Consider the following 27635-nt stretch of genomic DNA (forward strand, 5'->3'; position numbering starts at 1 on the left):
TGCAGGCTTCTGATTCCAATTTTTAAATTACACCTGAAACTTCAAAAGACATTTGCAATGAATGTGCATTATTACATTCAGTTTTAATTTCTTTTTTCATCCTATTGCTTATTGAGACTCCTTCGGATTCTTGACTGTGATTTTCCCTATATAATAAGCACTGTCCACATTTGAAGAAGCATTTGCAAGGGGGATTTGAAAACCATTTTTCCCAATGGTATGATGAATAAACATTTTCATCCTCTAGTAGATTTATCTCTTGTTTACATATTTATAGGGAAAGAGATTATCATGCATTTCAGTCCTCTTCATATTATGGTTTCTTATACAACCAGCAGAAATTCTTTCCTGACTTAGTAATGGTAAATTGTAAGATTATGTAGAAGTGGGGTTTAGGAGGAACCAGTTTCTAGGTTCTTGAATTTAATAATTAGGTGCCCAAATGGCTAAACTTTATATTTTAATATGCATGCAAATATTAATCTAAGATTAATTCAGAATTGCTTTCTGAAATCTTACTGAATTATTGAAAATGAATCTGCACAATATAATTTTTTAAGGAAGACAACCTAAAGAGGTTAAGGACTTCATGATTTCAGAGGAGTGAGTTCATCTTACATCTTTATTTCTAACAGAAAGACAAGTTTTCAAATCTGGGTTCAGAATTTGCTTGTTCTGATAATCTTCCAAAAGATAAATTTCATCACTTTATGGGAAGTCTGAATCATTTCATAAGACATAATTTGATTTGCTGCTTCCAGTGTTTCATTCTGTTGTTTGATGAATCCTAGAAAATACATATTGCCTTTAATATGATTTATTTCATTATTAATACATACTTGAAGGTTCTATATTGAGATTTTCTATTTAGTATTGTGTTAATAAAACACATTAATGGTGACTACATGATGAGTCTACCTTTCAGGAAGGCAACAGAATTGATTTTGCTTTCAGGAATGCTGATCCTTTTAGTGGGGTTTACCTTTCCTTTTTGTACTATTATGATCTTGAAAGATGTTGGTTAAGGGAGGTCTGTTTTATCACATGTCATACTCAAGATCCATTGAAATTGTTCTTTATTCAACAACATTAATTTCCAACTGAACATTCTGTCCCTAACTTGAAACAGCTATGAACTTCAAGAGACAAAGAACAGTGTACTGCTTTTGTCTTATTGTTTGCTTTGATCTTAAGTTGCTTATTAACCTTTAACAAACATTACGGTACTTCTATTATTTTAGATAACAAATCTATTCACTTGTCTTCTTAAACTCATGTTTTTGACAAGCTTCATTCTAGGTATTATTGGTTTTACCTAAGCACAAAGATATTCTTTGTATATTCTGGTAGGCCCACAGATACTTTGTATATTCTTGTAGGATCAGAAATTAAATAACTGGCTAGGTATCATGATATGAGAATAATATTTGCATATATACTAAAATATGAAGTTTAGCCTTTCAAATTACTGGACATTATCCTACTGAATAGTGACTATACATACAGGACTAAGCACAGTGGTCAATTTAAAGGAAGCCAGCAGAATTTTTATAAAGATAAACAAACACATGAACAAATGATGTAAGATCTTTTAAGTGTCTCTAAAAATGATCTTTCAACAAACTTATGATCATGAAAGAGGTAACAAACATTGAAATTTTTATACTGGGTAATTGATATATTCACGTGTGTAGAAAGACATGTTGCTTTCAAATTATATCCATGAAACAAAGAGCTTTTTGAATACTTATTCACAAGACTACCAAATACCTTCCCATTGAAGATTTGTGTCAATAATATTCTAATAATTTCCTAGTTTACTTTCCTAGATTACACTGCTGTTCATACTAGCCTCTAAATTCATTTCAGATTGTTAACAAGTACAAATACTGATTCAGATTATTAGTAAATCTATAAAAAACAGATTTTTAGTATTTAAAGAAATGAATTACACTTAACTCTAAAATCTCAGTGATGACATTAAGTAAAAATAAAGAATAAAAACAGAAAAACAAAACAAAATCCAAAAATGGTGTTCTGGCTACTGTCTCTGCAAGTTGTTTCCAAACCAACTGCACTCAATAATACCTGAGAATAAGAAAAAAAATCCCTGGTTGAGTTTCAACTTCTATGGCAGGTCCAAAAATTTAAACTTTTATCTTCCACAGAGTATTATGGATTCTGCATCACAAAACAGTTTCAAATTTTAGCTTATTTTTTAAAATATGCAAATAATTTTGTAAACAATTTGTTCCTAGTGTCAAATCCAATGTTTATTGATCAGCTGTGGTACCCACATATTTACATTTTAAAAAAGAAGCTCTGAGAACCTCATTTTACTGATTGACATTTTATTCAAAGCTGTTGTAACCTCTTCTGATGCAGAAGAATGTATAGCAGCAGACACACCAAGACCTATTCTCTAAGAGGCCACTTCCCTATGGAACAAACCAGAGTTACCTCTTTTCTGTCACAGGGTCACCCTGAGCTTCCTCATCACCTGAGCTCAGGTCACCTTCAGCTGCCCAGACACTTTATTCTTTAACATTCAGATCTTGGAATACATTGGTTATTTGAAATTCTTGCTCTCTAGGCTTTTGTATTGTCATAGTAATTATGTGAGTGTCACAAAACTCTTAATATATTCATATCTTTGTCTTCAGTTATACTCAAACTTTATTGAAATACCCAATTCTCACTAGATAAATTCTTTATTTCAGTATTCACCTCAATTTCTTATCACTGTGTATTTTTAAATCTTCAAGACTAATAGATAAAGCATAGAATTATACAGCATGGAAATAATGATAATGTACTGTGAAACATTTTAATTCAAAGAGAAATACAATGTGTCATGGACTCACAGATGATTTTGTTCATCCATAAAATTAATTTATTCATAGCATATCTTCCTGGTAATTAGCATGGATAATTCAAGGAGACTGTGTTCCATCTCACTGCAACAGAGATGCTCACATAGAGCTGTTCTACGCTATTATTAGAGAGGAATAGAAACAGATCATCTAAAATCATTTATATTTGTGCTTAGAATATAGTTGCTTTTTTGGGAATTATTGTAGCCAATGTTCTAGGATTTCCAAACACTTCATATAAAAGATTGAAGCTACATCTTCAACCCTGCCTCTCCTGAAGACATTCTTCTGTTTAGGTTTTTTCCCCATATGACTTGCATTCCCAAGGGTGAAAAATGGGAAAGGGAAGAAGAAAGATAGAAAGGAAAAATCTTCGATAACTGTAGAATAATAGGTGTTTTAATCTACAACTGCCTCCCTTATGAAGTAAAATATGTTGTTGTCTTATGTCCATCTATACAAAATAGTATATTCTGCATATGTTAATCCAGCAACTAGGCTGTGGTATACAGAGGGTCTCCACTCATCCAAAGCATCAGAGGAACATTCTAAGGGACATGGAACAGGTTTCTATTTCCCCATCACACATGGTTATCAATTTATAGTGAGAGTATTTTCAGAAAAATTTCTCAGGACTACCTATGAACTAGGCCTGCCTAAGAAATGTGTGTCCTGAACATAAGTGCTCATACTTGAAAAACAAACTGGAAGATTTACACCCCAGATTAGAAATTGGTGTCATGTTTTCTACCATAAGCACACAAATATTGTCAAGGGTATCATGTATACATAAATACACATATATTCATAGGAGAACATATGAATTATGAACATATAAGAATATATGCAAATGTATACACATATATACATAAACATATATGTATATACACACATACAAACACACAGAGAGACAAATATATTACATTGTTATCTTCTTTGCATCCTCTTGACAGTCACTCCTTAACACTGATATCGTTTCAGTAAAGCCAAAACTCACATTTTATATCTCACTCTCATTGTAGACTTGGTTATTCCTCTGGTGCTGACTTCTCTCACCCACATTAAACAGGGGTATGGGAATGTGTGGGCCAAAACAAATTAGCCAGTTCATATTCTTTTTCTGACAATGATTGTTTCAGACATAAGATTTCAACACAATTTTTTTCAGCCAGAACTTAAGGCTGACTTTTGGGATGACATGCAAAAGTATGAATTATGTTAGCTGCTGCTGTCAGTCTACTTGTGTCAAAGAAATGTTCCTGAGATGAAGCTGGTAGGATTCTGGTGATATGATTAGTCAGCACATCAGACCATACTTGAAGTCTGCTCTCATCTAAGCTCTATCTATTTTAATGAATCATCTTCATTTCACAAAGAAGTTCATGCTTGAATTTCTCTGTGTGTCTGTGTGCCTATGTGTGTGGTGAGGTGTATGTGTGTGCCTATGTCTGTGTGAGTGGGCTGTTTGTGTGTATCCTTGTGTGTTTGTGTGGTTTTCTGTGGTATGGTCTGTGTATCTGTGTGTGTGTGTGTGTGTGTGTGTGTGTGTGTGTGTGATGTGATGCCTACAAAGTCATCATTACCTGTGTCTGACATGTTTGTCAATTGAACAAGAAATATATTGATTTTTCCCATATGTGACAGAAAAAGAAAAGCAAGAACTACAACTCTAAAATGAAACCTGAAGGATTTCCATGAATAGCGGAATGCATCTGAACCACCCCTTCCTTACGTGTAAAATGAGAAATGAGGAAGAGTTACACAGATTGGAACTTCCTGGGAAGAGGTAAGGCTTCCAGAAATATGGAAGCATTACAGAAACATGGCTGCTACTTTGGACGGTATTTTTCAGATAATCTTCTAGTCTTTACTTATGTAGTCGGTGAATTTTAGTGAGATAGGCATGGACTGGACATTCATACCCCCTCACTTCACTCTTCACTGTTCTATTCTGTCTACAGACAAAAATTACACAAACAGATGACTTGACTGGGCAAGGAGTGAAGTAATGTTCCCTCTCTTGTCCTTACCCTCACTGTCTAGTGTCAACTGGAACTTTTCTAGTGTTCTCATTGTAGACAGCCTTGACTTTGTGACTTGCTGAGGTAAATGTGAAGAGGTGTGAAGAAACAGTGAGACATAGCTGTCACAACTATGTATTAGCTATGATTCTTTTACTGTGATAAAATGCCATGAGCCAGGAAACCTAGAAAGGAAGCATTTACTTTGGGCTTCGAGTGTCAGAGGGTCAAGAATGCACCACCATTGGAGCTGTACCACCAGACAGGCATGGTGGCAGGAGCAGCTTTTAGATCATATCTCCAACCACAAAGAGCAAACTAAGAGGGCTCACTGGAAAAGGTACTTGGTTTTTGAAATCTCAAAGTGTGTCTCCAATGATAAACTTCCTCCAGCAAGACCAGACCTCCTAAACCTAACCAAACTGGTTACCAAATCTTCTAACACCCGAGACAACAGGAGGCACCTCATCAAACCCACACAGACAGTTCTCAGGAGGGAATCTCAAGTAGAAGATGCTGACTGTTATTGGCTTCTTGGTCCTCTGATGAGAAATTCATTAATCTGCTCTCTGCCTGAAGCAGAGCTACAGTTACATTTAAAGTGGATGGTAAAATATATTTGTTGAAGGAAGCCACTGAGCCTTGAGCTCTTTGTTGCTTCAGCAAAGCTAATCCACATTCAGAAAATCAGGAATGAGTATTTCCCATTGTATAGCATAAGAGACAGGGCAAATATATGGCCTTAAGCACAGTCCTTGCTTATTTTGGTTATGTGCCCATGGGTTTGTTTGCTAAGGTATAAAACTCTTTCCTTTCCAAGAACAACTAAAGGGTTTCTTCTTTTGATTACTAAAACGGGGAATCTGGTTTAACCTATATCTGTCATATATTAATTGTGAGGAAGGGAAATAATGGAAGCACAATATGAATGATTAGGGCTTCTCTTAGGGTTCTTTGGAGGCACAGAAAAGAGAATAAATGTATGCTAAAAGAAAATGTATTAACTAGCTTATGTGTAATAGTCTGGGTAGGCCTCAAATAGTTGTTTTTACACTGGAGAGGCTAAGGATCTGGTAGCTACTCTATCTGCAAGACTACACAATTCAGTGGTCCCAATCTGACACTAAATGCTTGAACAATTCCTTGGGTAAATATATTGTTTTTAATGTGAATGGAAGCCTCATTTGGGTTCTGATATCAATGAAGTGATCAGTTACAGTGCCACTTTTCAGTTAAGACACAAAAGCAAGAATCCAAAAATCATAGTTTTTCTCTCAGACTTCTTTCATTGTGGCTGCAATACCCATAATCAGGGCGAGTATTTTCACTTTAAAAAGGCTGATCAAGGAAATCCCTCACAGTTGTGCCTAACAATTTATCTCGGAATTACAGATAAGTTAAATTGACAACTGTGGTTCACCATCACTATCACTGTCACCATTACCATCACCAGCAACCTTCCTTTTCACGAACGTTTCCTAAGCATTTACACATTTTTAAAGGAATCTCATTTTGATTATGAATGTTAAGTAGAGATAAGTAGAGTAGTGTCCAGGAGAGGCCAGTGTGTCATTCCAGCATTAAGGAATAAAGTGAAATTATCAGAATAGTCAGGGGTGAGCTTTCCAAGGAACCAACACCTCAAGCACAGTGACTTATCAGTGAATTCTGACGACTAACATAGGCTGAGTGTGAATGAGAAGCAGACAAGGCTGGTTTAGCTGTGCTTAACCTTTCCTGCCTTATATTGTCTGTAATTAAAACTCACTGAAGGGGTGTAACCAAGGTAATGAACTGGTCAGAATATACTTTTAATTATAGTATAACACTGAAACAGAGACTCTGAAAGGTGCTTGTTTTAGTGTGGTATGCATACACTGCACATAAAATAACCACACACATAAAATAAATTATATCTTAAAAAACAGTTTGTTAAAAAATATTTCCAAATATTCCTGCTACTAGATGGCTAATGAAACATAGTGACAAGTGATGGACTGACTCTCCATGGAAAGTTCTTTAAAGTAGTGATTCAGGTGGAAAGCCTTCTCTTCCATTACTCTTACCTCCCTACTTTCCTGTGATGGAAGGGAAAGGATGAACTCCCATGAAGAAGGTCTGTGAAAAAGAAAAAGAGCTCTCAGACACTCCAATTTAAATGTTTCTGACTGCTTCAGTCAAAGTTTCACCTGTTCAATTTGGTTGTGAGGAAAGAAGCCATTGAAAGCCATATTGTCAGAACTTAGTTTTTAAGAATTGAATGTGATTATAACCTGACAAATTATTATACTGAGTGACTGAGGGTAATAGAATATTTGTATATTTCTACTTAAAGCCATCATCCCCCACCACTATGCACAAAGCTATTTTCTTTCTTTTTTTCTAAGAAGGAACACACTGCCTGGCACTCAAAATAAATCTAACACATCTATACTTCCTCTCTACTCTTCGATCCTGTTCTCTTAGTCCCCATTTATTGTATCTTTCTTCTCCTCTGTTTTCACCTATTCTCATCTTTCATTATTTTTTGAAATATGAGGTTAACACGTTTGAAAATATTGGATGGAAACCTCTTACAACTAAAGTATTTACAAACTGGGAATTAGTCTAAGCCATGGAATAACCCTAATTCCACTCTTCTGGGACCAGACTCAAATGAAATCATATCTATAGGTTCTCCTGCCATATCTGATCCAGGACATACATTCTGAGATGCCCATTCATGTAGCCTATTTAGGCCTAAGGAAGAAACAACATGTGGAAGCTCTCTTAACCTATGACCCTCCACAAACATTCTTCCAAGAATCTTCCCCATATGCTATCCCACAGACTCAGGACCACCTGAAAGCTACATTCCTATGCTGTTTTAGAAAGTCTTCCTGTTTCATTGGGCAGTGCTACCTTTCCAGACTCAAACGCAGCTGGGACTTCACTCATGCAATCTCACTTGACTCTTAAAATCACATCATACCAGTTACAAGTGAATTGGAGTCACTTCAATCTCCCTAATTAATAATCAACAGTAAGTTTCTGAAGGTCTTATCTGCTCATCTGCTTGGTTCTCCTACCTGACCTGAAATCAATTAATCAGGCAACAGGGAAAGCAGAACAAAACACCCCACTCAAAATAGACATGATGGACTCATAGCTGACACACAACCAACAAAATAAATATTACACATATGTGATAGTTTGAATATGCTTGGTCGGGGGTGGGGATGTCAGTCTTAGCATGTATGACCTTGTTGAAGGACATATCATCCTTTTGAAGGAAGTGTGTCACTGTGGAAGACCCTTTTCCAAGTTACCTGAGGATAGTCCATTCCTGGCTTCCTTTGGATGAAGATGTAGAACTCTCAGTTTCTCTGGCACCATGCCTGCCTGGAAACTGATATGCTTCCTGTCATGAAACTTTCAACCTGTAAGCCAGCCCCAATCAAATGTTGTCCTTTAATAGAGTTGCCTTGGTCATGGAGTCTTCGTAGCAGTGAAGCCCAAAACTAAGACATCATATATCCCACCACAAAATAATACAGACATTAAAAACGACTAAGACAAAATAACCCTCCTAATATATCTGCCAGTCCCACCGACATTTCCTCCTATGGGAATTATTTAAATGGAACCCACGACACATAATTTAATATAACAATTAAAATATGATTATAAAATTCAAGGAAATCAAAGAGGACACAGGCAAACAAATGAATGGACATAACAGTGAAAAATAAACTTTTATTTGAAGTTCAAGAAAACATATAAAACAGCTGAATTAGATTATGAACTAAAAGCAGGATTTGAAAAATGGGTTCAAGAAAGGAGAGCTACTGAAGCGAATTCAAGCTGAAATGAAGATACAACTGAGAAATTCTAATGAGATAGCCTGACAAGTAGAATGGAAGAGATGGATGAAATAATATCAGGACTTGAAGATAAAATAGAGGATTTAGACAAATTAGTGAAAGAAAATGATGTGATAATGACCTTTAAACACATGAAAGGAATATGCAGGAACTTTGGGATACCCTGAAAAGAATAACAATAAAAACAAAACATCAATCTCCTTTATGAACATCAATATAAAATTATTTTTAAATATTTGAAAGCTGAATAGACATATATCAAAAAGATCATCCATCCATTGTGATCAAGTTGGCTTTAATCCACAGATTCAGGGACGTTTCAAAATAAGTAATTTTATAAATGCAATAAACCTTACCAACAGACTTAAAGACTTTTCTGGAAACTGAAAATTGAAATAAAGAAGAAAATTAGTTTCATGGCTCCATAATCCTCTTCCAAAGCAGTGACAGGGTTCCCCACTGACTGTGTTCACTCTACTATGCAGTACCTCCAGTTCATCAACTTACAAAGCATTGCAGACTGACATTTGAGTTTCAAATACCTGAGATTCTATAGGAAGCTTCCTACCCTAGCAAATGAAAAGGCATGTCACACAGTATCAAAATCCTGTTAAAGCATTTCTGATAAAGCAAGAGACCACTGTCCCAGAGTATAGACTATGCATTAGACCCAGGAACTTCCATTCTACCTTGCCCTGATTTTAGTAATTTCAGGACAATGTTATAGAAGACTAAGGATCTTAGAGGTCACAATATGAGCTGAATAACAAGCATGTAAATTGATGCCTCTCTTCACTAGTCATAGGAAAAGACAACCAAAAGCAACAGTGGCAAACTATTACAAACTGTCTAGAAATACTTAAACCAGAAGGACTGATGACACAGTACATTGGAGAGGATACAGGCAAGAGGGCATCTAGAGACATAAAAGGACTCAGATGGAAGAGAACAAAACATTCTGATTCTCTCAAACTGCTTGCCATATGCGTCATCAATCCTTTGGTTTGTTGCTGTTGTTGACATCTGAGAAAGGAAAAGAGAGCTGTAGCTAAATATTCAGGATGACTTTATTTATATACTTACACTTTACATCTCTTCATCACATCCCAACTAAAACCAATGTTAATAGTGACACCAAGTGAGTGGGTAGCTTGTGGTGGTCCTACAGGAATCTCAACATTCAAAAGTGAGTGAACAGAGAGAAGGTCCTGCTCAGATCCATTCCAAAGACTCCAGGGAACTGCAATACTAAACTGCCAGAGGACAGCTTGGCATGACCCAGCCTTTCCCAAAGTGTCACTGTGTTCACTCTCAGCTTACTTAGCTACTCTTTCCTCCACTCTTATGTTTTAGAGTATGAGAACCAGGATTATGTGTAGCTCTTGGGATGTTTAGATTATTTCTCTTTGTCTTTCACAATAATAAAATATACTAATATAAAAAGAAATAAACTTAACTTTATAACCATGTTTGATTAATATTGCCAAGACAACCAAGGTTTAAGCTTATTTATTTCTGCTACTTTTCATATCCATAGTTTATGGTACTATACAAGATAAGTAAAATTTCATGCACTTACATAATGTATTTTGAACAAACTCCGTCAGAGGTTCCTATCCTGCCCCTGTCACATCCCTCTGCCCTTTTGCCAGAGTCCTTTGCTTCCATAGCCTAAACAAGTTTCTTTTTGCTTTAACAAAGTTGTTTTGATAATTTCATAGGGATGTGTGTGTGTGTGTGTCTGTGTGTCTGTGTGTGTGACACACTGTGATTACTGTTTAGCCTTTAGTATGTTCTGCCCTCCCCTTCTTCTCCGTCCAACACCCTTCTTTCCAACAAGTGTCCTTCCTTCCTTATGCCCCTCTATCACTTTGCCTGTCTCTTACCCTGCAGAACTTCAAGAGGTGTTCATGCCTTCTGTGCCATAATGGTATTAGCCATGGCATATCTAGAAGCAGAACATCCCTTCACTTCTCCTCTCCCCCTAGCTTTCATGGTCATTCTATGTTCTCTTCTGGGAATCAGTGCAATTGAGATATGCCACTTCATATTCAAAGATGATATGTTCTCAGCACTTAGACCAGTTATAAGTTTGTCTTGACGGTTTGACAATTACCCACTGCCAAAAGAAGTTTCTCTGAAGGACATGGAAATCTAAACTAGTCTATATGCATAAACATAAGTATTTTAAAAACAATTTGCTGCTTACATATCCAGTAAAACATGAGTACAGGTCCTCACATAGAATCTGCAATCTCTCCAGGTACAGAATTCGACTAGGTTTATAATACCTTCCTATAAAGTGGACATCAAGTTAAACCAGCAAGTCATTACATACCCCCAGAAAATCTATGCCTCAATTGTGTCATTGGCTTTTCTTGCCAATGAAGTCACTATTACAGTAGTTAGGGTCCATATGTCTGTGAGATAATTGATATTTTTCCTCTTTTAATAGGCTGCCTAGCACTTCTGGCAAAATGAGTACTCAGTTCTAGCTTGATTTGTCTGTGTGATGTATCTATGGCACATTGTATCTTCAGCAATAGGTGTTTATTATCTACATTAAGTGGTAATCCATAAACAGTGACAATAGCCTATACATGTTTTGGGAGTTTCCTGAGAATCTATATCAACACCACCAAAAGAATTTTCTCAAATCTGGCACTGAAATTTTGGGTGAAACTATTCCACAAAATAGAAACAGAAGGAACACTCCACAATTTATTCTTTGAAGCCACAATTATACTTATACCTAAACCACACAAAAATCCTATAAAGAAAGAAAACTTCAAACCAAAGTTCCTCATGCATATCACTGCAAAAATACTCAATAAAATTCTCGCAAACCGAATCCAAGAACACATGAAAACAATCATCCATCATGATCAAGTAAGCTTCATCCCAGGGATGCAGGATGGTACAATATATACAATATATAGAAATCTATCAACATAATCCACTATATAAATAAACTCAAACAACCACATGATCATTTCATTAGATGGTGAGAAACCATTTGTAAAAATTCAACAACCCTTCATGATAAAAGCCTTGAAAAGATCCGGAATTCAAGGCCCATCTCTGAATATAGTAAAAGCAATATACAACAAACAACTAACCAACATCAAACTAAATGGAGAGAAACTTAAACCAATCCCATTAAAATCAAAGACCAGACTAGCCTGCCCACTCTCTCCCTATCTATTCAATATAGTATGTAAAGTCCTAGCCAGAGCAATTAGACAACAAAAAAGTCAAAGGGATACAAATTGAAAAGGAAGAACTCAAAATATCATTATTTGAAGATTATATAAGAGTACACATAAGTGGCCCCAAAAATTCCACAAGAAGTCTCCTACAGCTGATAAATAACTTCAGCAAATTGCTTGATATAAAATTAACTCAAACAAATCAGTAGACTTCCTCTACTCAAAGGAAAAACAACCTGAGAAAGATATTAGGGAAATGACACCCTTCACAATTTCCACAAATAATATAAATACCTCATTGTGACTCTAAACAAGCATGTCAACGATCTCTATGACAAGAACTTCAAGTCTCTGAAGAAAAAAAAATCGAAGAAGGTCTCAGAAGATGGAAATATCTCCCATGCTCATGGATTAGCAGAATGAATATAGTAAAAATGGCCATCTTGCTGAAAGCAATCTACATATTCAATTCAATCCCCATGAAAACTCCAAATCATTTCTTCCTAGAATTAGAAAAAGAAATTTGCAATTTCATTTGGAATACCAAAAAAAAATAGAGGATCAGAAAAAATATTCTCAACAATAAAAGAACTTCTGGGAGAATCACTATCCCTGACCTCAAGCAGTATTACAAAGCAAACATGATTAAAATGTGAATGGTTTTGGTACAGAGACAAGCAGTTAGATGAAGGGAATAGAATTGAAGACCCAGAAATGAACCCACACACCATATTTACTTGATATTTGACAAAGAAACTATAACTATTCAATGAAAAAAGGACAGCATTTTCAAAAATGGTGCTGGTTCAACTGGAGGTCAACATGTAGAAGAATATACATTGACTGATTCTTAAATCTTTGTACAAAATGCATGTTCAGTTGTATCAAAGACCTCCACATAAAACCAGATACACTCAAACTAATAGTAGAGAAAGTGGGGATGAGCCTCAAACATATAGGCACAGGACAAAATGTCCTGAAGAGAACACCAATGGCTTATGCTTTAAGATCAAGAATTGACAAATGGAATAAAACTGCAAAGATTCTGTAAGGTAAAGGACCTTGTCATTAGGACAAAACAGCAACCAACTGATTGGGCAAAGATCTACATCAGACATAGGGTTAATAACCAATATATACAAAGAACTTAAGAAATTAAACTCTAGAAAATCAATTAACTCTTTTAAAAATGTGGTTCAGAGCTAAATAAAGGATTCTCAACTTAGGAATATAGAATTGCTGAGAAGCAACTAAAAATATTCAACATCCTTCATCATCAGGGAAATACAAAGTATAAAAATCCTGAGATACTACCACACATCAGTCAGAATAGCTAAGATCAAAATCTCAGATGACAGAAGATTCTAGCAATGGAGTGCAAAAATAGGAACACTCCTCCACTGTTGGTGGGATTTCAAGGTAGTATAAATAATCTGGAAATCAGTCTGGAGGTTTCTCAGAAAATTGGACATTGTACTACCTGAGGACCCAGCTATACTACTCCTGGACATGCACTGAAAAGATGCTCCAACGTATAACAAAGACCCATACTCCACTAGCTTCATAGCAGTCTTATTTATAATAGCCAGAAGCTGGAAAGAACCCAGATGTCCTCCAACAGAGGAATGGATATAGAAAGTTACACAATGGAGTACTACTCAGCTATTAAAAACAATGACTACATGAAATGCATAGGCAAATAGATGGAACTAGAAAAATCATCCTGAATGAGGTAACCCAATCACAAAAGAACATACATGGTATCCACTTGTTGATAAATGGATATTAGACCAAAAATTTGGAATACCTAAGAAAAAATTCACAGATCATCTGAAGTCCATGCAGAATTAAGACCAAAATGTGCATGCTTCATTCCTTCTTATAAGGGGGAAATACTCACAGGAGGAAATATAGGGAGAACGAGTGGAGCAGGGACTAAAGAAAATGACATCCAGAGCTTGTCCCACCGGGGATCTATCCCATATGCAGCAAACAAAACCAGTCACTATTGTTGATGCCAAGAAGTGCTTGCTGATAGGAATCAAATATAGGTATCTTCTGAGAGGCTCTGCCAGAGCCCTACTGATACATATGAGGATGGTTTCAGATGATTGGACTGAACAAGGGGACACCAGCAGAGGAGTTAGAGAAAAGACAGAAGTAGCTGAAAAGTCTTGCAACCCCATAAAAAGAACAACAATATCAACCAACCAGACCCCACCACAGCTCCCAGATTCTAAACCACCAACCAATGAATTTGCATGGGAAAAGCGCATGACTCCTGCCACATAGGTAGCAGAAGAAGGCATTGTCCAGCATCATTAGAAGGAAAAGATCTTGGCCCTGTGAAGGCTCATTTCCTCAATGCAGGTTAATGCCAGAGCCAGGACATTGAGGTTGAAGTGGGTGGGTTGGAGTGGGAGCATTCTCATAGGATCAGGGGGGTGGAGTGGGGTTATGGGAGAAGGTTGAAAGGGAATAATATCTAAAATGTAAATACATAAAATATCCAAGAAAAATAAAAATTAAAAAAATTGACTTCTTAGAGCAGTATAATTTATTCTTTTACTCTATAAACATTTCCTCCAACTTAAATACAAAATTTCAAATCTTCAACTCTCAGATCCATCCATGGGAGAAAACACATGGCATTTGTCTTTCTGGGCCTAGATTGCCACACTTGTTATAGTATTATCACGTTTAACACATTTTCGTAAAATGCTCAAAATTTAATCTGTTCAAAGTTGCATTGTATAAGATCCTATATTTCATTAGCCTTCTACCAGTTGATTGACATTTAGACTGACTCCATCTTTTGTCTGTAGTGAGTAGGTGTCTCTGTCATAGGCTGTGATGTCCCTTGCTCATATGTCTAGACTTGCTCTACCTGGATCATATAGTAGTTCTGAATTTAGCCTTACCTGTTTTCTGTGGATGTACCAATTTATATTCCTTCAGTAATACAGGAAGTTTCCCTTTTCCTCATATCCTCACCAGTATTTGTTGTCCTCTTGATGATGGCCACTCTGGCTAAAGTAAGGTAAAATATAAAGTAGTCTTTCATTTCCATGAGGGATAAAGGGTGTTGAATATTAAAAAAAAATTTAATACGCATTTGGATATCTTTTTTTAAGAACATCATTTGTTACACAATCAATTTTGGATTGGAATATTTCTTATGAAATTAAAAATGTGTTTGTATATTCTAAAAATTTCTATTATGATTTAGACTATGTATATATTAGTTTTTTATAACAGTTGGACTTTGTACTCATTTCATTTATTTATGATTTTTGCTTTCAGACATATCTGATATGATTGGAGCTGGCAGACTGGCATGCCCTAGCTCTCTATTTTCTAATTGCATCTCTCTATTCTAGTATTTAAGATACCTCTAATTCATCTTGTCTGTCCCTAACTCCAGCTCAAGAGACCTGATACTTTCTATTATTCAAACCATCATATTTCTTCCCTGACCCCCATAGAGTTGAAGCCCTGTCATCATAAAAATGCATTTAGTGCAACATTAAAAGTCTCTATAGTCTAACTTTCTCAACCTTGTATAAAAGTGCAAAGTTCGCTTCCTGGTTGCTGCCGCTGCAGAGAGCCCCTGGGCAGCACCCCACGAGCAAACCTGAGCCTCGGGACCACAGGTAAGACCAAATTTTCTGCTGCAAGAAAGCTGCCTGGTGAGCTTGGGACACACAGAAGCAGAATTTCACTAGGACCGGGCATGTTCTGTGTTTACCGGAAGTCCCACACCCGCGGATCCCGGCCCGAAGCAGCTCTCTGCTCCCAGACCCGGTGAGAGAGAGACCCAACCGCCTGGTCAGGTGGGCACTCCTGAGGCTGCAGAGCGGAAGAGACCACCAACACTGCTCACCCCTGCCCACATCCCTGGCCCAAGAGGAAACTGTATAAGGCCTCTGGGCTCCCGTGGGGGAGGGCCCAGGAGCGGCAGGACCCCTGCGCCTGAGACACCGCCGGAACCTGAAAGAAACAGACCGGATAAACAGTTCTCTGCACCCAAATCCCGTGGGAGGGAGAGCTAAACCTTCAGAGAGGCAGACAAGCCTGGGAAACCAGAAGAGACTGCTCCCTGCACACACATCTCAGACGCCAGAGGAAAAAGCCAAAGGCCATCTGGAACCCTGGTGCACTGAAGCTCCTGGAAGGGGCGGCACAGGTCTTCCTGGTTGCTGCCACTGCAGAGAGCCCCTGGGCAGCACCCCAGGAGCGAACCTGAGCCTCGGGACCACAGGTAAGACCAAATTTTCTGCTGCAAGAAAGCTGCCTGGTGAACTCAAGACACAGGCCCACAGGAACAGCTGAAGACCTGTAGAGAGGAAAAACTACGCGCCCGAAAGCAGAACACTCTGTCCCCATAACTGGCTGAAAGAAACCAGGAAAACAGGTCTACAGCACTCCTGACACACAGGCTTATAGGACAGTCTAGCCACTGTCAGAAATAGCAGAACAAAGTAACACTAGAGATAATCTGATGGCGAGAGGCAAGCGCAGGAACCCAAGCAACAGAAACCAAGACTACATGCCATCATCGGAGCCCAATTCTCCCACCAAAACAAACATGGAATATCCAAACACACCAGAAAAGCAAGATCTAGTTTCAAAATCATATTTGATCATGATGCTGGAGGACTTCAAGAAAGACATGAACACATTTAGGGAAACACAGGAAAACATTAATAAACAAGAAGAAGCCTACAGAGAGGAATCGCAAAAATCCCTGAAAGAATTCCAGGAAAACACAATCAAACAGTTGAAGGAATTAAAAATGGAAATAGAAGCAATCAAGAAAGAACACATGGAAACAACCCTGGATATAGAAAACCAACAGAAGAGACAAGGAGCTGTAGATACAAGCTTCACCAACAGAATACAAGAGATGGAAGAGAGAATCTCAGGAGCAGAAGATTCCATAGAAATCATTGACTCAACTGTCAAAGATAATGTAAAGCGGAAAAAGCTACTGGTCCAAAACATACAGGAAATCCAGGACTCAATGAGAAGATCAAAACTAAGGATAATAGGTATAGAAGAGAGTGAAGACTCCCAGCTCAAAGGACCAGTAAATATCTTCAACAAAATCATAGAAGAAAACTTCCCTAACCTAAAAAAAGAGATACCCATAGACATACAAGAAGCCTACAGAACTCCAAATAGATTGGACCAGAAAAGAAACACCTCCCATCACATAATTGTCAAAACACCAAACGCACAAAATAAAGAAAGAATATTAAAAGCAGTAAGGGAAAAAGGTCAAGTAACATATAAAGGGAGACCTATCAGAATCACACCAGACTTCTCGCCAGAAACTATGAAGGCCAGAAGATCCTGGACTGATGTTATACAGACCCTAAGAGAACAAAAATGCCAGCCCAGGTTACTGTATCCAGCAAAACTCTCAATTAACATTGATGGAGAAACCAAGATATTCCATGACAAAACCAAATTTACAAAATATCTTTCTACAAATCCAGCACTACAAAGGATAATAAATGGTAAAGCCCAAAATAAGGAGGCAAGCTATACCCTAGAAGAAGCAAGAAACTAATCGTCTTGGCAACAAAACAAAGAGAATGAAAGCACACAAACATAACCTCACATCCAAATATGAATATAACGGGAAGCAATAATCACTATTCCTTAATATCTCTCAATATCAATGGCCTCAACTCCCCAATAAAAAGACATAGATTAACAAACTGGATACGCAACGAGGACCCTGCATTCTGCTGCCTACAGGAAACACACCTCAGACACAAAGACAGACACTACCTCAGAGTGAAAGGCTGGAAAACAACTTTCCAAGCAAATGGTCAGAAGAAGCAAGCTGGAGTAGCCATTCTAATATCAAATAAAATCAATTTTCAATTAAAAGTCATCAAAAAAGATAAGGAAGGACACTTCATATTCATCAAAGGAAAAATCAACCAAGATGAACTCTCAATCCTAAATATCTATGCCCCAAATACAAGGGCACCTACATACGTAAAAGAAACCTTACTAAAGCTCAAAACACACATTGCACCTCACACAATAATAGTGGGAGATTTCAACACCCCACTCTCATCAATGGACAGATCATGGAAACAGAAATTAAACAGTGATGTCGACAGACTAAGAGAAGTCATGAGCCAAACGGACTTAACGGATATTTATAGAACATTCTATCCTAAAGCAAAAGGATATACCTTCTTCTCAGCTCCTCATGGTACTTTCTCCGAAATTGACCATATAATTGGTCAAAAAACGGGCCTCAACAGGTACAGAAAGATAGAAATAATCCCATGCGTGCTATCGGACCACCACGGCCTAAAACTGGTCTTCAATAACAATAAGGGAAGAATGCCCACATATACGTGGAAATTGAACAATGCTCTACTCAATGATAACCTGGTCAAGGAAGAAATAAAGAAAGAAATTAAAAACTTTTTAGAATTTAATGAAAATGAAGATACAACATACCCAAACTTATGGGACACAATGAAAGCTGTGCTAAGAGGAAAACTCATAGCGCTGAGTGCCTGCAGAAAGAAACAGGAAAGAGCATATGTCAGCAGCTTGACAGCACACCTAAAAGCTCTAGAACAAAAAGAAGCAAATACACCCAGGAGGAGTAGAAGGCAGGAAATAATCAAACTCAGAGCTGAAATCAACCAAGTAGAAACAAAAAGGACCATAGAAAGAATCAACAGAACCAAAAGTTGGTTCTTTGAGAAAATCAACAAGATAGATAAACCCTTAGCCAGACTAACGAGAGGACACAGAGAGTGCGTCCAAATTAACAAAATCAGAAATGAAAAGGGAGACATAACTACAGATTCAGAGGAAATTCAAAAAATCATCAGATCTTACTATAAAAACCTATATTCAACAAAATTTGAAAATCTTCAGGAAATGGACAATTTTCTAGACAGATACCAGGTATCGAAGTTAAATCAGGAACAGATAAACCAGTTAAACAACCCCATAACTCCTAAGGAAATAGAAGCAGTCATTAAAGGTCTCCCAACCAAAAAGAGCCCAGGTCCAGACGGGTTTAGTGCAGAATTCTATCAAACCTTCATAGAAGACCTCATACCAATATTATCCAAACTATTCCACAAAATTGAAACAGATGGAGCCCTACCGAATTCCTTCTACGAAGCCACAATTACTCTTATACCTAAACCACACAAAGACACAACAAAGAAAGAGAACTTCAGACCAATTTCCCTTATGAATGTCGACGCAAAAATACTCAATAAAATTCTGGCAAACCGAATTCAAGAGCACATCAAAACAATCATCCACCATGATCAAGTAGGCTTCATCCCAGGCATGCAGGGATGGTTTAATATACGGAAAACCATCAACGTGATCCATTATATAAACAAACTGAAAGAACAGAACCACATGATCATTTCATTAGATGCTGAGAAAGCATTTGACAAAATTCAACACCCCTTCATGATAAAAGTCCTGGAAATAATAGGAATTCAAGGCCCATACCTAAACATAGTAAAAGCCATATACAGCAAACCAGTTGCTAACATTAAACTAAATGGAGAGAAACTTGAAGCAATCCCACTAAAATCAGGGACTAGACAAGGCTGCCCACTCTCTCCCTACTTATTCAATATAGTTCTTGAAGTTCTAGCCAGAGCAATCAGACAACAAAAGGAGATCAAAGGGATACAGATCGGAAAAGAAGAGGTCAAAATATCACTATTTGCAGATGACATGATAGTATATTTAAGTGATCCCAAAAGTTCCACCAGAGAACTACTAAAGCTGATAAACAACTTCAGCAAAGTGGCTGGGTATAAAATTAACTCAAATAAATCAGTTGCCTTCCTCTATACAAAAGAGAAACAAGCCGAGAAAGAAATTAGGGAAACGACACCCTTCATAATAGACCCAAATAATATAAAGTACCTCGGTGTGACTTTAACCAAGCAAGTAAAAGATCTGTACAATAAGAACTTCAAGACACTGAGGAAAGAAATTGAAGAAGACCTCAGAAGACAGAAAGATCTCCCATGCTCATGGATTGGCAGTATTAATATAGTAAAAATGGCCATTTTACCAAAAGCAATCTACAGATTCAATGCAATCCCCATCAAAATACCAATCCAATTCTTCAAAGAGTAAGACAGAACAATTTGCAAACTCATCTGGAATAACAAAAAAACCCAGGATAGCTAAAGCTATCCTCATCAATAAAAGGACTTCAGGGGGAATCACTATCCCTGAACTCAAGCAGTATTACAGAGCAATAGTGATAAAAACTGCATGGTATTGGTACAGAGACAGACAGATAGACCAATGGAATAGAATTGAAGACCCAGAAATGAACCCACACACCTATGGTCACTTGATTTTTGACAAAGGAGCCAAAACCATCCAATGGAAAAAAGATAGCATTTTCAGCAAATGGTGCTGTTTCAACTGGAGGGCAACATGTAGAAGAATGCAGATCGATCCATGCTTATCACCCTGTACAAAGCTTAAGTCCAAGTGGATCAAGGACCTCCACATCAAACCAGACACACTCAAACTAATAGAAGAAAAACTAGGGAAGCATCTGGAACACATGGGCACTGGAAAAAATTTCCTGTACAAAACACCAATGGCTTAAGCTCTAAGATCAAGAATCGACAAATGGGATCTCATAAAACTGCAAAGCTTCTGTAAGGCAAAGGACACTGTGGTTAGGACAAAACGGCAACCAACAGATTGGGAAAAGATCTTTACCAATCCTACAACAGATAGAGGCCTTATATCCAAAATATACAAAGAACTCAAGAAGTTAGACCGCAGGGAAACAAATAACCCTATTAAAAAATGGGGTTCAGAGCTAAACAAAGAATTCACAGCTGAGGAATGCCGAATGGCTGAGAAACACCTAAAGAAATGTTCAACATCTTTAGTCATAAGGGAAATGCAAATCAAAACAACCCTGAGATTTCACCTCACACCAGTGCGATTGGCTAAGATCAAAAACTCAGGTGACAGCAGATGCTGGCAAGGATGTGGAGAAAGAGGAACACTCCTCCATTGTTGGTGGGATTGCAGACTGGTAAAACCATTCTGGAAATCAGTGTGGAGGTTCCTCAGAAAATTGGACATTGAACTGCCTGAGGATCCAGCTATACCTCTCTTGGGCATATACCCAAAAGATGCCTCAACATATAAAAGAGACACGTGCTCCACTATGTTCATCGCAGCCTTATTTATAATAGCCAGAAAATGGAAAGAACCCAGATGCCCTTCAACAGAGGAATGGATACAGAAAATGTGGTACATCTACACAATGGAATATTACTCAGCTATCAAAAACAACGAGTTTATGAAATTCGTAGGCAAATGGTTGGAACTGGAAAATATCATCCTGAGTGAGCTAACCCAATCACAGAAAGACATACATGGTATGCACTCATTGATAAGTGGCTATTAGCCCAAATGCTTGAATTACCCTAGATCCCCAGAACAAACGAAACTCAAGACGGATGATCAAAATGTGAATGCTTCACTCCTTCTTTAAATGAGGAAAAAGAATACCCTTGGCAGGGAAGGGAGAGGCAAAGATTAAAACAGAGACTGAAGGAACACCCATTCAGAGCCTGCCCCACATGTGGCCCATACATATACAGCCACCCAATTAGACAAGATGGATGAAGCAAAGAAGTGCAGACCGACAGGAGCCGGATGTAGATCGCTCCTGAGAGACACATCCAGAATACAGCAAATATAGAGGCGAATGCCAGCAGCAAACCACTGAACTGAGAATAGGTCCCCTATTGAAGGAATCAGAGAAAGAACTGGAAGAGCTTGAAGGGGCTCGAGACCCCAAAAGTACAACAATGCCAAGCAACCAGAGCTTCCAGGGACTAAGCCACTACCTAAAGACTATACATGGACTGACCCTGGACTCTGACCCCATAGGTAGCAATGAATATCCTAGTAAGAGCACCAGTGGAAGGGGAAGCCCTGGGTCCTGCTAAGACTGAACCCCCAGTGAACTAGTCTATGGGGGGAGGGCGGCAATGGGGGGAGGGTTGGGAGGGGAACACCCATAAGGAAGGGGAGGGGGGAGGGGGATGTTTGCCCGGAAACCGGGAAAGGGAATAACACTCGAAATGTATATAAGAAATACTCAAGTTAATAAAAAAAAATAGAAATGTATATAAGAAATACTCAAGTTAATAAAAAAAAAAGAAAAGAAAGAAAAAAAAAAGAAAAAGAAAACAAGGCCCTGTGGGCTTCTCTAAGTAACCAAAGGAAAAAAAAAGTGCAAAGTTCAAAGTCTATTTTGAAACTCATATTATTTCTTAACTGTAATTCATATAAAAATTAAAATGAAAAATAAATCACATACTTCCAAAATGCAGTAGCACAGGATATACATTACACATATACATATACACATATGGAGCATACACATACACTGTGCTCCAAAAGGAAGCATAGTGAGAAAATATTGGATGAAAGTAAGCCTGAAAACCAGCTGGGCAAAGTTGATTTTCTAGCTCTATAACTGATGTCAAAATACTCTTCAGATCTCCAACTCCTTTCCTCTTTGCTGACTACAACACATTTTTCTTTTGGACTGATCCACTCTCTGTTAACAGCATTCATCAGCAGGTTTTCCACAGCTCTGGCATCTCCATCATTTTGGGATCTCCAGAAAAATCCAGGCTTCACCTTCACAACTTTACATAATGAAGGTCTCCATACAGGAACATGACAGACACACGCCCGGCCTCAGCAGCTTTCCAAAATTGAGGAGGGAGATTCCATGATCCCATTCATCTATCCATGACTCTAAAGCCAGAAGCTCATGAACCAGTCTGCCAAGGTGTGCTGATTGCCAGGGCAGTCATATTGTACCCTCATTCAATTTCATCTTTACCACCCTTCTCCTTTTGAAGTTTTCCTTCACCCCATAAGCTTGGTTGTCCTGTAATTTGCTCTGTAGACCAGGCCGGCTGGGCTTGTTCTCAGAGAATTGCATATTTCTGTCTCCAACTTGCTGTGATTAAAAGGTGTGCTCCACCATGTCTGGCCCCAATCTTCTCTTTAATTCTGTTTCACTTTATTTTAATACCATTTCACTTTTCTTTAAGTCCTCTTCACAAATTTGAAGATTAGCAGGGTGCGGTCTTGCTCTGGGGTCACCGCTCCCTTTACTATAATATCAGGATTTTCTTTAGTTTATCTCCTGAACACAGGACTCCATCATACTTCCTGAGGCTCCTTTTCTCCTCAAATTGTACAATTTGTAAATTTTTTTGATCATCCTGATTCTTTTCATTATAGATCTGCATCAATCTATACAGATTATATAATCTCCACACTAGGCTTTTTTAAAATCTCCTTTGCAGACAAAACAAATCCAAAATTCTTAATTTCAGCTGAGGCCAAATTTTAGAAAGGAACAAAAAATAGCCACCTTTCCACCAAAATACCACAAGAATAATCTCTGGACCACATAGTACTTTTGTTTTTTTCCTGAAGCCTCTTGAACTAAGCCTCTCCATAGTTCAAATCACCCTCAGTCTCACTGTCTTCCGTGTTCCTACTACATGATCCGTGAAATCTTATTTACTGTTCAACTGTTTTCCAAATCCAAAGTCCACATTTCTTCAAACAAAAGCATGATCAGGATTATCACAACAATAGCCCTGTGTCTGGTACCAAGTTCTGTCTTAGTTATGGTTTTATTGCTGTCAAGAAACATCATGACCACAGCACATCTTATAAAGGAGCACATTTAATTGTATGTGGCTTATGGTTTCAGAGGTTTAGTCCATTATCATCATGGCAGAAAAAAAATGGCATCATGTAGACGGACATGGTGCTGGAAAAGTAGCTTAGAGTTTTACATCTAGATTGGAAGGCATCTGGAACACCAAACCACTAGATTTAGCTTGAGCTTCTGAGACCGTAAGGCTTGCCCTCAAAGGGACAGAATTCCTCTATCAATGCCATAACTACTCTAATAAGGCCAAACAACCTCCTAGTTCTGATTCTCTCTATCAGTCTATGGAGGCCATTTTTGTGCAAAGACCACAGGAGGCACAGTACTTATCAGGGAGGCTGGTTAAGAGCATGAATCACAATACAAGAACTTTTCAATTGCCATACTGAATCCTACGCTGTCAAACATCTTGATGGCCCTTTCATCTGAAGATATCACATCTGTCTCTAGACCAAGAAATTCAGGATGAGCTAGTTTTGCTTTCTTTTTATTGGTTATTTTATTTATTTACATTTCAAATATTATTCCTCTTCGCAGTTTTGTTTCCACAAGCCCCCTATTACTTCCTCCCTCACCCCTGCCTCTATGAGGGTAGTGTCCAACCTACCCACCCACTCTTGCCTCAGCATCCTAGTGTTTCCCTGTCCCAGGTCATCAAGCCTCCACAGGACAAAGGAACTCCCGTCCCAGTGATGCCACATAAGGCAATCAATCCTCTGCTACATATTCAGCTGGAGCCACAGGTACCCCTGTGTACTCTTTGGTTGGTGGTTTCATCCCTGAGAGCATTGGGAGTCTGGTTAGGTGATGCTGTTATTCTTCCTATGAGCTTCCAAACCCTTTAGGGTCCTATAATTCTTGCCCTAACTTCCACACTGGGGTACCTGGGCTCAGCCCAATGTTTGGCTGTGTATATCAACATCTATATTAGTCAGGCTCTTTCTTTTTCTTTTCTTTTTGCTATCTTAACTACTGTTCTACTTCTGTGAAGAGATACCATGGCCAAGACAACGCTTATTAAATATTTCATTGAGGGCTTAGTTAGAGTTTCCTGGAGTTAGTTATGCTCATCACAGTGAGAAACAGAAGAGCACAGCCCTGAAGTATTGAGAGCTATACATTCTGTTCTGCAGGCAGAGAAAGAAAGACTAAGTCTAGAATAGGCATTGGAAACCTCAAGCTCACCTCTAGTGACACACATCCAAAAAGGGCACACCCCCTAATCCTGTCCCAACAGTTCCACTTACTCAGGACCAAGCATTCAAACTTATGAAACTATGGGGACTAATCTCATTCAAACAACCACACCTGCTGTTGGTTATCTTTGGTACTCTAGATTTGCAAGTCACCCCTCTTTTCACAAGTACTATAAGCACTCCAATGATACAATGACTGAATTCCTACATGCCAAAGTACCAATCTCATTTAAATGCCTATATAGAAAAGAAAAAAACATGATAACTACTCTTCATAATTTATGTTTACAGAATCTTCATATGTCTTTAATAACACATTTTGAAAATAGCAATGCAATGCAAAAAAATCATGTTCTGTTTTACTTTTATAAAGCTTCAAGATAAATATTGCACATGCGTTTTATAGGATGAATATAGATGTGTTAGAGTTCTTCATTAGACTGCATGCTTTGCTTCCTTCATTCCCATGTGAAATATACTTTGTTACACTCACACAGTTGAAAACTGTGTGACCTTAAACAGGTGGTTTAATTTTTCTCATTTAACTCCCCCTATCTGCAACATGAAAAAAAATGGTGTTCCATTTCAGAAGGCCGATGCAGAGATTAAAAAGATAAAATATAACAATGACTTTAAACATTCACTTCCAGAGAGTAAGCTCCGGATGAAGGTTAGCTACAGTCAGGGGCTAAATATATCCACAAGAGCAGTACAAAGCTACAGTCAGCATTTCAAACACAGGAGCTGTGATCTTTCTCTGGTGGAATTAATGCTACCCAGTTAAAGTGATGTGGGTGAGCAGACATTTAATGGGAAAATAGAAATGTCAGTCTAAAATACTAAAGTTGGCCCACACCCGCGGATCCCGGCCCGCAGCAGCTCTCTGCTCCCAGACCCGGTGAGAGAGAGACCCAACCGCCTGGTCAGGTGGGCACTCCTGAGGCTGCAGAGCGGAAGAGACCACCAACACTGCTCACCCCTGCCCACATCCCTGGCCCAAGAGGAAACTGTATAAGGCCTCTGGGCTCCCGTGGGGGAGGGACCAGGAGCGGCAGGACCCCTGCCAGAGACACTGCCGGACCCTGAAGGAAACAGACCGGATAAACAGTTCTCTGCACCCAAATCCCGTGGGAGGGAGAGCTAAACCTTCAGAGAGGCAGACAAGCCTGGGAAACCAGAAGAGACTGCTCCCTGCACACACATCTCGGACGCCAGAGGAAAAAGCCAAAGACCATCTGGAACCCTGGTGCACTGAAGCTCCCGGAAGGGGCGGCACAGGTCTTCCTGGTTGCTGCCGCTGCAGAGAGCCCCTGGACAACACCCCACGAGCAAACCTGAGCCTCGGGACCACAGGTAAGACCAAATTTTCTGCTGCAAGAAAGCTGCCTGGTGAACTCAAGACACAGGCCCACAGGAACAGCTGAAGACCTGTAGAGAGGAAAAACTACACGCCCGAAAGCAGAACACTCTGTCCCCATAACTGACTGAAAGAGAGGAAAACAGGTCTACAGCACTCCTGACACACAGGCTTATAGGACAGTCTAGCCACTGTCAGAAATAGCAGAACAAAGTAACACTAGAGATAATCTGATGGCGAGAGGCAAGCGCAGGAACCCAAGCAACAGAAACCAAGACTACATGCCATCATCGGAGCCCAATTCTCCCACCAAAACAAACATGGAATATCCAAACACACCAGAAAAGCAAGATCTAGTTTCAAAATCATATTTGATCATGATGCTGGAGGACTTCAAGAAAGACCTGAACACACTTAGGGAAGCACAGGAAAACATTAATAAACAAGTAAAAGCCTACAGAGAGGAATCGCAAAAATCCCTGAAAGAATTCCAGGAAAACACAATCAAAGAGTTGAAGGAATTAAAAATGGAAATAGAAGCAATCAAGAAAGAACACATGGAAACAACCCTGGATATAGAAAACCAAAAGAAGAGACAAGGAGCTGTAGATACAAGCTTCACCAACAGAATACAAGAGATGGAAGAGAGAATCTCAGGAGCAGAAGATTCCATAGAAATCATTGACTCAACTGTCAAAGATAATGTAAAGCGGAAAAAGCTACTGGTCCAAAACATACAGGAAATCCAGGACTCAATGAGAAGATCAAAACTAAGGATAATAGGTATAGAAGAGAGTGAAGACTCCCAGCTCAAAGGACCAGTAAATATCTTCAACAAAATCATAGAAGAAAACTTCCCTAACCTAAAAAAAGAGATACCCATAGACATACAAGAAGCCTACAGAACTCCAAATAGATTGGACCAGAAAAGAAACACCTCCCGTCACATAATTGTCAAAACACCAAACGCACAAAATAAAGAAAGAATATTAAAAGCAGTAAGGGAAAAAGGTCAAGTAACATATAAAGGGAGACCTATCAGAATCACACCAGACTTCTCGCCAGAAACTATGAAGGCCAGAAGATCCTGGACTGATGTTATACAGACCCTAAGAGAACAAAAATGCCAGCCCAGATTACTGTATCCAGCAAAACTCTCAATTAACATTGATGGAGAAACCAAGATATTCCATGACAAAACCAAATTTACACAATATCTTTCTACAAATCCAGCACTACAAAGGATAATAAATGGTAAAGCCCAACATAAGGAGGCAAGCTATACCCTAGAAGAAGCAAGAAACTAAACGTCTTGGCAACAAAACAAAGAGAATGAAAGCACACAAACA

General features: G+C 38.4%; 1 long non-coding RNA gene across 1 annotated transcript in view; it reads right to left on the reverse strand.

Moving 5' to 3' along the window:
• Positions 1–6786: 6786 nt before the first annotated feature.
• The window catches only part of LOC120102288 (uncharacterized), a 33182-nt gene continuing 12333 nt past the window's right edge, over positions 6787–27635 (reverse strand). Inside the window, exons 3-4 of the long non-coding RNA XR_005503615.2 lie at positions 14888–14996; positions 6787–7012 (exon numbers count right to left, since the gene is read on the reverse strand). This is a non-coding gene — a long non-coding RNA (uncharacterized LOC120102288). The remainder of the gene's footprint in view (positions 7013–14887; positions 14997–27635) is intronic.

This window comes from Rattus norvegicus, chromosome 4 (genome assembly GCF_036323735.1).
Source record: "Rattus norvegicus strain BN/NHsdMcwi chromosome 4, GRCr8, whole genome shotgun sequence".
In the NCBI taxonomy this organism is placed as follows: domain Eukaryota; kingdom Metazoa; phylum Chordata; class Mammalia; order Rodentia; family Muridae; genus Rattus; species Rattus norvegicus.